The following is a 12521-nucleotide window of genomic DNA, read 5'->3' as shown; positions in this document are numbered from 1 at the left end:
AAAAGCATGTGCCAGAAAACTGGCTCATCTCAGATTGGAGAGAGGAGAAACAGTATATATAGTTGGAGATGAGCAGCCTGTTGGATCATGCTTCCATAAAAAAAAGGAGAACTCAATTATACATTTTAAATAAACAAGCTCCATCTGATAAAAGCCTCTCTCCTCCTGGGCTTCATGGCTGTATTGAGAACAAAATGCTCTGCACAATGATCAGCTAATCAGGTAATCACAGATATTTTATTAAAAGGGAACCAAGCAACTCCTGATGGTAAATGCTCTATTAACATTGCCATTGTAAGCAACCCTCTTACTGTGGGAGTTACCTCTGACTTGTTTGATTATTTTAATTAATTTGCAGCTGCAATTTGCCATCTACCTTCTCAGCCTTGGGGCATTTTTTTTTTTATAATCGGTGAGCAAGTATCACTGAAATTACATGTGATATTTTTGGGTTACAATGGAGCAATGCTGAAGAGGTTTCAGGTACTTACAATCTTAATTGTATTTTCTTAATGAGATAATGTGTATACAGTGCTTTGAAAAAAAACATATCCTCATGCAGGGCATAGGCATCAATGATGACTTTTCATGCTTTGTAAAGGGTGTGGAGGACAAATGGCAAACATATCTGACAAAATTTTCCCAGGCATGAGCAATTTTCAGAATCAACTGTGCAAGCACAGCAGCAGGGACTGGGGGGAAAAATAATTCCCTGAGCTCTCTGCCTGCACCTCCCAGTGCAGCCCCCTCACGCTGCCTGCAGAGATGATGATGGTGTGGGGCTGTTTGTGCCCCCTGTGATGAGCCTACAGAGGATGGTGTGGGGCTGTTTGTGCCCCCTGTGATGAGCCTATGGATTCAGCCTCCGCGCTGGGAGACTGCAGCTGCATGGTTCCCTGCTGGGAATGCCGGTCTCCGGGCAGGACTGGAGTTCCTATGTGAGGCAGCCCCTCTGAGGGTGATGGGGAGGGGGCTGCTCCACAACACTCGGTGCAGCAGATGCAGGGAGGGCTCTTTGGACCAAAAAAAGTGTAACCCTGAGCTCTCTGATGTAAACGCTCTGTGTTTTTAAAAGGGGTGAAAAGATTTAACAGGGCACTCTAGAAGAAACTGCAGAGCCCAACAAGGATCCTTACATGCAATGCGCTAAAAAAATTCCACGTCAGGAATATAATTACCTATTATATTGTTCAAGGAGGTTATAATTTTCTATGAAGACCCATATGTATTTTCTGTAAAGCACAAGGGAAATACAGATGCTCTGGCAAGCTCTCTTTATTTTCTTCTCTCAGAACACTGTCACTAGAGTCACTTCAGGACTTACTCACGTCAGCAAGACAGAGGGTGTATCAGTCTCATATAACTGCCTGCACAATCCTCTCACAAAGCTTTAGATTCTGACTCAGGGCAGTAACTCTATTGCATGTTAAATACTTCTGTGTGGACTTCCCCACTGCAGGACACACTGCCAGCAGTGGATAATAATTAGCACCAATAAAGGACATCATTAACTATAGCAGACCCCAATGGAGTCAAGGGACTTAGGTACGAAAATTTCAATTCAAGAATGCTGCAGTCAACTCCCATTTACCCCTAGAGGCACCTCAATTTACAAGGTGCCCCACCTTGTTTAAAGCTGTTTCCTGCTTTTGGGCATGAGGTGAACTTCTCTTCTTGGAACTGCCTCATGCCTCTTCCCCTCCCACTTTGACCTGGGCACCAGAAGGTATGTATTTATTGCCTAGAGCCTCCAAGGAACCTGCCCTACTGAGTGGGTCTTTGAAAATATGATGAAATATGCTTCCCTCTTGAATTATACTTTTGGCAAGTGCTGTCATTACCTCTCACAGATTAGTTTAATTATTTGGTCCCCATTTATGGATATCTAAAAAAAGCCCAAACCATCCCAAATCTGTGCTAAAACCAGCTAGATCAACACCTCCAGTCTCCTAGGAGAGTGCCCTAAAATGCCCCACAAGAAGTTTTTTGTTTTCTGCCAAAGTTCTCCTGCTGTGAAACAAAATATTCAGGATTCACTGGATCATCATGACTGTAGGCTACTGTCCCCAAGACAAACAGCTGTTGGATGTGCCCTGCTCAGTCGAAGAGAGCTGCCTGGAAAGCTGGTGACTGGAGTGGTGTGACAGAGACTTAGAAGGACAAGGGCTGAGTTCAAGCAGCTCCCTGATTGAAGTCTTCTAGACAGCTTGGAGAGCACAGTTTCCAAACGTGCTTTCTACTTAGCATCCAGCCCCTGTCTGAGGTGGCTGACTCTCCTATGTCCAGTGGAGGTGGGCCAAAACTTAAAATTCTGAGCTTCAGAGTGAGGAACAAATCCCAAAAGTTAGGTGTTACAATGCCTGAATCCTTTATTGGGTTTTGCCCTAAATAGCTCAGGAACAACAAGCATTATTGATTTATTTCATTGTCCAGTGGAACAAGTCAATGGAAGTTATCCTTTTAAGTCATGCAGCCCCCCCTGAAAATCCCAATCAATATTCTCTAAAGAATGTCTCTAAAGTAAATCCAGGCTATTCAATGCAAAACCTGCACAGCACATCATATATTTTTAGTCTAATCACTATTTTGGTGGGGCTTTTTTCAGTTAAGATGCCTGCATGAAAAAAATCAGGAGTCTGTGTACTAATTGAGTTTATTACAGTGACAATGTTCCTGTGCCCTTTTCTCAAACACAGACTACACACACTAAACACAGACCCTGAACATATGCTTGCTGTAAGGTCAATTTAAGATGAAAATGCTGGATAGCTTGACTTGTTCTGCAATTATTCTTGGGGTCTTTACATATGCTTCATCTGTCACATGTGTTTGCAACTATCTTTAACATGCCTGCTTTTAACTGGCTTTGGAACCCCTGATAGCACCAGGAACATGGGTAGACAGCTTTCATTGCGAAATGTTTGGCTTTTGCCCCTGTGATGATGCCTACATGAGATATAATAAGCTGATTTGTTGTGTGTACATAAGTATTTTCCAAGTGATTGTGTTTGGTGACAAAAACTCCTTTTGAGAGTTTCTTTGATTTGTGGGTATAGAGGTGGCTTGTACATATGTGTAGGGCTTTAGTAGGCATATGATAGAAGTTAAGGAAATATGTCCATCTTTTCATACAAGATAATCTTAAGTGGAGGCAGAACTGAATAAAACCCATCCTTGGGAGCAAAGACCATGAACCACAAGAATCCCCCTAAAGAACAAACTGGCATTCAGGACTGTTGTCTGTCCATGTTGGCGAGTGTCTGCACAAGCTGCCTTGCTGTCATTTTCCCTGAGCTTTAAGAAATATGGATGGTCTTCTATTGCACTGAGCATTGCTGTATATGTTGCAAAATCCTATGTTGCCTATACAGGCAAGGCTCTCACCCATGGCACATCAGGCACCAGTGCACCTCTGCTGCAGGGCAGCCAAGGGATTCTGGGAGCCCAACACCTCCAAGGTCTGTTCCAGAATGCAAATAGCCTACAAGATCTGCTTGCAGGCTGGTGGGAACAGTGGTAGAAGAAAACAGCAGCTTTCTGAAAACCTTAAAAATTTTCTGCTCTAGTGAGTTTTCTTGCTTTTCTGCATTGTATGAATATTCATTCTGAAGCTGACATGTTGAGGGGAGCTTGGTCAGCAGGAGGCTTAGTAAAAAAAAAAAAAAAGCCAAACAATATTACTTTATAAACTGCCTTTTCAGATACCTCCCTGATGAGTGACATCTCTGAACTGACAGGAGCGCTGCAAAGCGAAACAGCCGGGATGAATATGCATGGCAGCACACGGCCCCATGAGCACCCAGTGAGCTGCAGAAAGCCAGCGGAGGCAGATCCAGCTCTGTACCGAAGAACAACATTTCTTTTTCCCCCATCTCCTGCCAGAATATAAGAAGAGGCTGACACCCTGCTATAGAAACTAATGGAGTTCCCACATTCATTTTAACAGCAGGAGGTGTAGTCTCTGAAGGCTTGTTTCCATGAGGTGATGAGAAATCTTGCTGCTAAAGTTGCAAAGGAATGTCAGAGTACTTGGCATTTTGCCGTTCCAACCCCTTTCATTCCCATCTGTTCCTAGAGAAGCAAAGGTCTTTGCCTAGCTCAGCTGTGCTCTGCCAGGGCTTCGGGGGGCAGCTCTGGGCCATGGCAGGAGGTGCTGCCTGAATGTCTTTGTTTCAGGTATAAACACCCTGAATCCTCTGAGCACACAAGCCCATTAGCAGTAGTCTGCAAGGAAAAGGAAGGCTTGGGAAGAACCTGTGTGCTTATTCTTCCTAAAAAGATATACACTTACAATCTCTAAGGGGTTACTTCGAAAGAGCAACTCTTAGAAAAGCCAGCTTTTCTGAAGAGCTGGACTTTGGCTGAGGCACTTAGATGAAGTGGTCAGAGTTTTCAGAAGTGCTGAGCATTTGTTATCAGCAGAAACTGCTGGTTTCTGGCCACACGTGAAAATCTGGCCCTTAAAAACTTAATGACTAACTTAATGATGCCTGGCACTTCACCTCCATTTGTTATTTTCCACAATCTTTCTTTCCACCACAACATCTTAATTTAGCCAGAAAAAAAAAAGGAGGAAAAAAACAAATTAATGAAACAATGAGCCAATATTCATGGCTGAAATACCCTGTTCCTTTTTACTGCCAAGAAAAATGTAAATGATAAAGCAGACCAGTTTTGTGACAAAGTTTTTCCCCTCCATTTCATATTTCTTGATGACATTTTAACACATGGGTCTGGCACAGCGCAACATCTTGGAATGATTTTTAATCTTTCAGAAATTTTCCTTGGACATACAGAAGAGAGAGGGTCTTTTAACTCTGAGGAAAAAAGGTAAAAATTAGAAAGTCAGAGGGATGGAGTACTGCAGGGAGCAGTCCTTCTCTGGCAGAAGATGAGCTAAATAGTCTAATAGTTTTTTCCATCTGCATTTCCTCTGGCCCTACTGTGAGCAAAAGGAATTCAGATCCAGCTGATCGGTCAGGGTGGGGGATGAGAGGAACTGGGTGATTTTATAAGCCAAGTCCTGCTGCCTAGTTCATCAATTAACACAGGCAGCAGGAAGAAGCTGAGGGGGATAACGCCCCTGTGGTGTTGCCCCTGCTCTGCAGGATCCTGTGAAACGCTTTTGCTGGCTCTCTGCAGAGCTGGATTCCTGCCAGACCGCGGGAGCAAAGGATCAGCCACTGTCTAGAGCGCTGCCTTGCACTAACCTGCTGCATTTCCATGCAGAAATCCAAGTGAGAGTTAATGCTGTGCTGGGCAGCCTCAACTTTGGCTGGTTTGCTCTCTAGCTGCTCAGCTGTGGGCTGCCTTGGCCCCTGCTATGAAAGCCACTGGTGGAGCAGTGCTGGCTGGGGAGCTCAAAGATGCTGGCCTTTGAGGCCAGTGCTCTGCTTGAGGCTGCTCTGGCTGGTCAGTGTCCCAGGAGCTCCCAAAAAGCGCATGGAAATTCTGTGTCCTGGAGCTGGAGCTTGCAAAGTTTCCTGGCTCCTGTAGTCTTTATTTTCCAGGAAAGGGGACAAGCTAAACCCTCTGATGGTTTGGTTTCTGTTTTTTCCAAATTTAAGGTATTCAAAATAATGCTGATGGTGTCAAACATTGCTCCTCCCTGGGGGAATATGAGACAGGAACCAAAAATATGTTGTCACAATGCACACTACCTGAGAATTTCAGCAAATGAAAAAGAGCAGTGAATAAGAAATTCCCTGACTGTTTTAAATAGTCAGGATAGAGTCTCTTTCCTTCTCTAACTTTAGTCTGTTTGCTCCAGAAACTTCTGCTGTTACGACAATTTAGTCATCTGTATTCTGCATGTTTAATGGGATGCCAGCTCCTGATTTTACACACAAGTTTTGTGATATACTGTCTATTTCAGCAGAAATTACTGTTTTCAGCTTGGTGCTCAGGGTGCTAAAATTGTCAGTGTCTGAGGTGGGTTGGCCCTGGCTGGACACCATGTGCCCACCAATGCCACTCTGTCACTCCCCTCCTTAGCTGGGCAGGGAAGAGAAGTTATGATGGAAGGTTCTGGGTTGAGATGAGGACAGGGAGAGGTCACTCACCAGTTATGGGCAAAACAGACTCAACTTGGGGAAAAAGTTTTTATTACCAATAAAATCAGAGTGAGATATTGAGAAATAAAATTGGATCCTAAAACCACTTGTCCCCACCCCTCCCTTTTCACCAGGCTTAATTTACTCCCCATCTACTCCTCATTTACTCTCCCCCAGTGGTGCAGGGGGATGGGAAATGGGGGCGGGCTGTGATCAGTTCATCACACACTATCTCTGCTGCTCCTTGTTCCTCATGGGGACTATCCTCACACTCTTCCCCTGCTCCAGTGTGGGTCCACAGGATGCAGTGCCTCAGGAATAGGCAGCTCCAGTGCTCATTCCCTGTGGGATCACAGGTCCGGCCAGCGAATCTGCTCCAGTGTGGGCTCCTCTCTGCATGGGCCCTTCCAGGACCCTGCTCCACAGTGTGCCTCCCAGAGGGTCACAGCCACCTTCAGGCATCCCCCTGCTCTGGCATGGGCTGCAGGTGGGTCTCTGCTCCACCATGGACCCCATGGGCTGCAGGTGGGTCTCTGCTCCACCATGGACCCCATGGGCTGCAGGTGGGTCTCTGCTCCACCATGGATCTCCATGGGCTGCAGGTGGGTCTCTGCCCCACCATGGACCCCCATGGGCTGCAGGTGGGTCTCTGCTCCACCATGGATCTCCATGGGCTGCAGGTGGATCTCTGCTCCACCACAGACCCCATGGGCTGCAGGGGCACAGCTGCTTCCCCATGGTCTGCACCAGGGGCTGCAGGGGAATCTGAGCTCAGGCACCTGGAGCACCTCCTGCCCCTCCTTCCTCACTGGCCCTGGTGCCTGCAGAGCTCTTTCACATATTCTAATTCTGCCCTTCTCCAGCTTCAGCTGGGCAGTTTTCTTCCCTCTTCTTAAATCTGTTATGCCAGAGGCACTACCAATGTTGCTGATGGGTTCAGTCTTGACCGCAGCACATCTGTCTTGGAGCCTGCTGGCATTGGCTCCATTGGACACAGGGGAAGCTTCTGGCAGCTTCTTACAGCAGGCAGCCCTGCTGCCCCTCCTGCTACCAAAATCTTGCCTTGCAGATCCAATACCTGTCCCAGTGTTCTAAATAGATGATGCACAATGCGACATCTGAAGGGAAGAGCTCAGAGGGTGCCACATTTTCCAAAAAATTGCCATCATTCAAATGCTGTAGCATCTGCAGTTGGAATGAAGGCTGAGGCAGGGGAAGAGGAAATCTTTTTGCATTATAACAAATAAAATGCTACCATGGAGTTTGAAGGTGCAAATCAGGCTATAACAAAACATGAGTGTGCATGCTTTCAACACCAAAATGACTTACTGGCTGCTAATTAAATCTCACTGCAAATAGGATTTCATTTTTATTTTTTTGATGGAAAAAGTGGTTTTGTTACATTTACTTGGCTGGCAGCCAGGAATACAGCTCAATACGAATCAAGCAAATTTAAAGGCCTTCTGCAGCAACATATGGCTTGTTTGGGAAGTATGACTCATAAATGGAACCAGATGCAAAAAAAAAAATAAATAAAAAGGTAGGAACTGTCCTCAGACAGATGCTACTATTGTTATTTCTGATGTTTCCACCTCATTGTGAAAAATGTTCACATGCATATTGGTGAGCAATTTTTTTTCCACTATGGATTGCTGCCTGTTTCAAAGCTCTTCAGTGGCACAAGTCCACTCAGTCTGCTCGTGCAGCGACTTCATACCTTACACAAGCTGTTTTCCTCTTGCGAGTTATTAAAACACAGTTCCCAGTACTGTTTGTTTCTTCTCCTGGTTTCAGGGTGTTTCTTAACATATGCAGGGTTGGCCTTTAGTTTGTTCTCCAAGTCCTGTGTACATATAGGCTAATAGAAGTATGTCCTTGCCTAGGAAGAAACCCTACGGATGCTTTGCAACCACACCCTGTGCATATCTGCGGGGAGGGCGTGTGTGCATATGCCTGTACACACACAGCCAAGCCAAGTGCCAAGAAAATGACAACCAGCAGGGGAGGGGAGCCATCAGGGGCTGCCTTCTGCCAAGAGCTTCAGCTGCCAGCAGCGAGGCAGCAGGTAAACATGGGGACAACCAGAGCAGAGATGGGGCTGAGCAGCCTGGGCGCATTTTGGCACCAATAGCTGGCCTCCCACCTCTGCCTGGTGGCTGCTGCTGTAGAACTGCTGTCAAGGACTTTCTGAAGCCACAAAAAGAACTACCTGCCTGTACACCCATTGCTGTGTTGAGTACCCAGAGTGAAGGTGTGCCTCTAGCACAGGGGTCCATAAGTTTCTAAGAGTTTGACTCTTGAGCCCTAAATACTATTTTCTTTTTGCCAGTCATATTGCACGTATTCCTGTTGTTTTTCTCCTAATTTCTCCAGCCCTTCACTCCCCATTTCTCTTGAAGTATGTCAAGAACTTTGTCCAAATTTAACTCATCAAGATCCCCTTCCTTCCCACATAAAATCCTCTCATACTACAGGTGGAACAGATTCTCTGTGTCTCCCTGCTGGGCACAGCCTAACCAGCCCAGGTCTAAAAGCAAGTAATGTCTTACATGCTCAAGCCCTGTAGAAGAAGATGGCCACACACCCTTGAACAGTGACACAATTCACACGGTGCAGGCACTGCAGGTACAAACACCAGGGTGTAAGGTAGGCTGTAAATCAGTCTCCTTCACTCAGTGGTGGACACCAGATGATGACTAAACAGTGAACAACCCACTGGAACATGTTGTCCTGTTGCATGTGTTCTCCCAGCTCTGGCTCTTCCTGCATCCCACTGCCAATGCTCCTCCAGTGTGGGCCTGTTTGCACAGCTCCTGCAAAAACAGGGCAGCACAGGGATGTCCTGTGGCTCAGCCCTGAGGTATCTCTTCAGAGGTGTAGTCCTGTGCAAGAGTGGACAAGGCCCTTGAAGAGCTTGCTAGGCACCTGCTTTGTGCTGTGACCTCTTCCAGAAGGATTTACAAGAGCTGCCCAGAGCCTTGTTCATGTTCCCCACCTGGAAAGTCAGCGCTTAAGCCACAGCTTGAACCACTGCCCTTTTCTTGGCAGGCATTCCTCGTTCTTAGGAAAAAGGCTGTTGTATTGACTCAGTGGCTGTCTGATACCACAGCATCTCACCTTATTTGATCCGCAAGGTTGGTGAGTCACCTGCTTCTCTGAGTGGGAATGTGTTTGGTGTCAGTGGCTATAGCCTGCCCAAAATGTCCAGTCACAGTCATGCCAGCTCCAGCCTCTCTCACTGCAGCTCATGCTACTGCCCAGCTACAGCATAACCTCAAATATGAGCAGGCTGGCTGAGCTAAAGAGGGGGAACTGGCTCAACTCATAACCAGGTGTGTGCTTGTTCCCTCTTATCTTAGTGAGAAGTCAAACTACAGGCAAACATTACCTCCCAGAGTTTGCGTTTCAGCATATGTGCAACCCTTTGCACTTCAGGAATTCATATTGCATATTTGAGTTGGAAATATTATTTCCTTCTTTTGTACCTTGTTTCTGCTGATGTCTGAGATCATGACAGAGAAGAATTGGGTGTCAATAATTTTTAGAGTGATATCAGGGAGTGGAACTGAGGAGAAAATTACTTGTAAGCCTGTTGCTTTGTATTCAAAGAAATCCTCTGGGAAGTTAAGGGAATTTCAGAAGACTGCATTGGCTTCTGGGAAGAACAAGAACCTGTCACCTTGGCTGGGGACCTAATGAAACAGGCTGTGTAAGATGAATGGACAAAAATTTAAACCCGTGCTAAAACCAACCTCATAACACACAATACTACTCAAAAGCAGATAGATTTTGCAACTCTTTCTCATGCTGATGACATCAATGGGATTACTTAAGTAAACGGGTGTTTATTAAACATGAACAAGAGCTGTGCTATGTAGCATTAAATGCACCTCAGTTTGTTGGAGGTTTGGGAGTTCATGTTCATGACTAATTCTTGGTGCTTGCTAAGAAGAGTTGGGAGTGCCAGCAAAGGAGCTTCCAGCTCCTGGGGGGAAAGGCTTTACTTTCTGTGCATTAATTGTATTAGTCCTGCTCATTGTGAAGGAAAAACTGAGCTCTCCATCATATCCTCCAAAGGCTTCCTACCTCAGGAAGGACTGTGGGAGGTTTTGTGTGCAGATGCTCCATAAGAAGAAAAGACCAAGGGAATGGAAAAAAGTCTGTGTCTATAGCACACTCCCACAGAGAGGTATTTCAAGGGGTTTGGTCCTACCAAGATTCAAGTATGTGCTTAACACACCCAGAGAGGCCCCATTGATTAAATATATTTAAAATCATCATATGGTCTCTGCCTTAACTTGTAAGCTCTTTTAGTCACAGATTTTGTCTGCCTCTTTGGCCAAGATTTTGTTTCAGACAGAGCATCCTTCCAAGCACAACACTTGTGGCAGTGAAATGGGTAACCCTATTTCTTAAGCACAGGAAACCCAGCAGTTTTTCCATGCTTGAGGGTTAGATAACCCTTTAGCATGCACTGGAGTCCAAATTTCCTCATGGAGCATGTGTCCTGCCCCTGGCGAGACTGAGCCTGTCCCCAGTACACAGGCAGCTCCCTGGAGTGCCTCATCTCTGCTGGTGTAGATCCAATAACAGAGATACCCTGATTTAATTCTACAGAGAATTTGGCTTTTAATTTTGCATGATTTTCATGAGCAGCTGGATGGAAAAAGAAATGCCTGGAGCTGAGTTTTGCTTTGACTTTCTGAGGTTTCCAGGTGAGTACAAAATGTATTAACAGCAATCAAAACCAGACTGTACTTCTGCAGACCAAATATATATGTCCTTAGACTATATGTGGCTACAATAAACCATAGACAGTTGTATTTAGAAATCTATTTGTTCCACCTCACTGAATATACACTTGTGATGATGAGTTGCTCTCATAACCCTCAGTGCTGCACGCTCACAGTGCCACAGCAAGCTTAATCTTTTTGAAGAGTTTCCTATGTCTTAGCAGTACAATTTTTCATGGTTGCCCCTCATCACCGGTCTAGTGACAGCTTACTGACAGCTGGCAACAACATGGAAGGAAAATCCACCAGCTTTGGCCTGATTGTTCCAGAAATCTGGAAGCTGTTCCAGGTGGCCTGGGGGGACAAAGCCCCAGGCAACAAAACTCCCAGGCCAGAGGAAGGCTAGAAAAAAGGATGAAGTTCACATTTTCCCAAGACTCAGAGGTAGGTCCCTTGTTTTTTTAAATTGGAAATTAATAACCAAAAGAGGGAGAGACAATAGTAAAGGAAACAGCAAACAGACCTAAAAAGGCCAGAAGTATCTTTTCTTATAGCAGGTTACACTTCCTGTTACAGGATCAATTTGTGATGTTCGCATTCAGATATCTGTCCCTCCCCGAAACAATGAAATTACAGGAGGTCTATGTGGACACCAAGTTCAAATATCCAAACTTTCAATGAGGTATTTTAATAAAAAGCTGTATGTGAGCACCTGGATGCTGCTGAGAATGAGGCCAGGTAGAATATTTGAAAGCAACTTCTAACTTGTAATGAATTGCTTTTTGGAATCTTTGGGTATACTGAATGTTCCTGAAGGAACTCAGCTGCTCAAAAGCAGGAAAACATCCAAGCCTGTGTTTAGAATGTTTAATTTAAGACTCTTACTCACTAGTGGAAGAATTAAAATTTCAAGGATAAAATGAGATATGTGCAACAGGAGCAAACTAGAAAATTCAGCCTTTAGTTTTATGTATTCTGGGTGAGAAGATTAATTAATTTAAAAGAATATCCTAAAGTATCCATGTCATGGGTAACAGGTGTAAGTCTTTGCTCTCCCATGGAATTGTTAATATTGTAGGAGGATAGGTTGCTTCCACAGAATATTTATTTTGTTGGATTCTTCTCTGCATTGTGCTTGTGGCACATTAATATGCACTACACTCTAATGAACCAAGTGAGATATATTAGTCAGGACATACAAAAAATTAGGTACTGTAATATTTTGTTATGCTGGAGGCAGCTGGTGTCTCATGGCAGATGTGATGGTTTGGGGGATTTGTTTAAGAAAAGTTTACAGGTTATGGATTTTGCAAATTTGTGTGATATGGAAAACTGTTGCTTCAGGAGGCATCAGATCCTTGTGTCGCTTCTCCCTCTCACCCTGTGACTCGGACTAGCCAGCGTTCCTAGGAGGAGCTGGCATAGGGCTGGCACTGATAATTAGTGATGCCTTGCAATGCACACATGCTGAGCAATGGCAAGTCAGACTGGTTCATGGCTGCATAACTCTGTTTGGCAATGCTGTCACCTGGCAAGGGACTGTTGTCATCAAATGAGCTGAATCAGAAACCAATCTGACAAAGGAGGGAGAATTTACACTCTTGGATCATGTTAAAGCTCGATCACCTCATACAGCTGAGGAACAGCCTGCAGGAGGAAATCCTTAAGACAGGGAAATCCCAGCACTGTTAAATGCACGTGAATTACCAAGGACACCCAAGACAGTGAATGAGAC

This window comes from Ammospiza caudacuta, chromosome 3 (assembly GCF_027887145.1).
Source record: "Ammospiza caudacuta isolate bAmmCau1 chromosome 3, bAmmCau1.pri, whole genome shotgun sequence".
NCBI lineage: Eukaryota > Metazoa > Chordata > Aves > Passeriformes > Passerellidae > Ammospiza > Ammospiza caudacuta.
The sequence above is the reverse complement of the archived record's forward strand: the minus strand, read 5'-3'. Positions refer to the sequence as shown.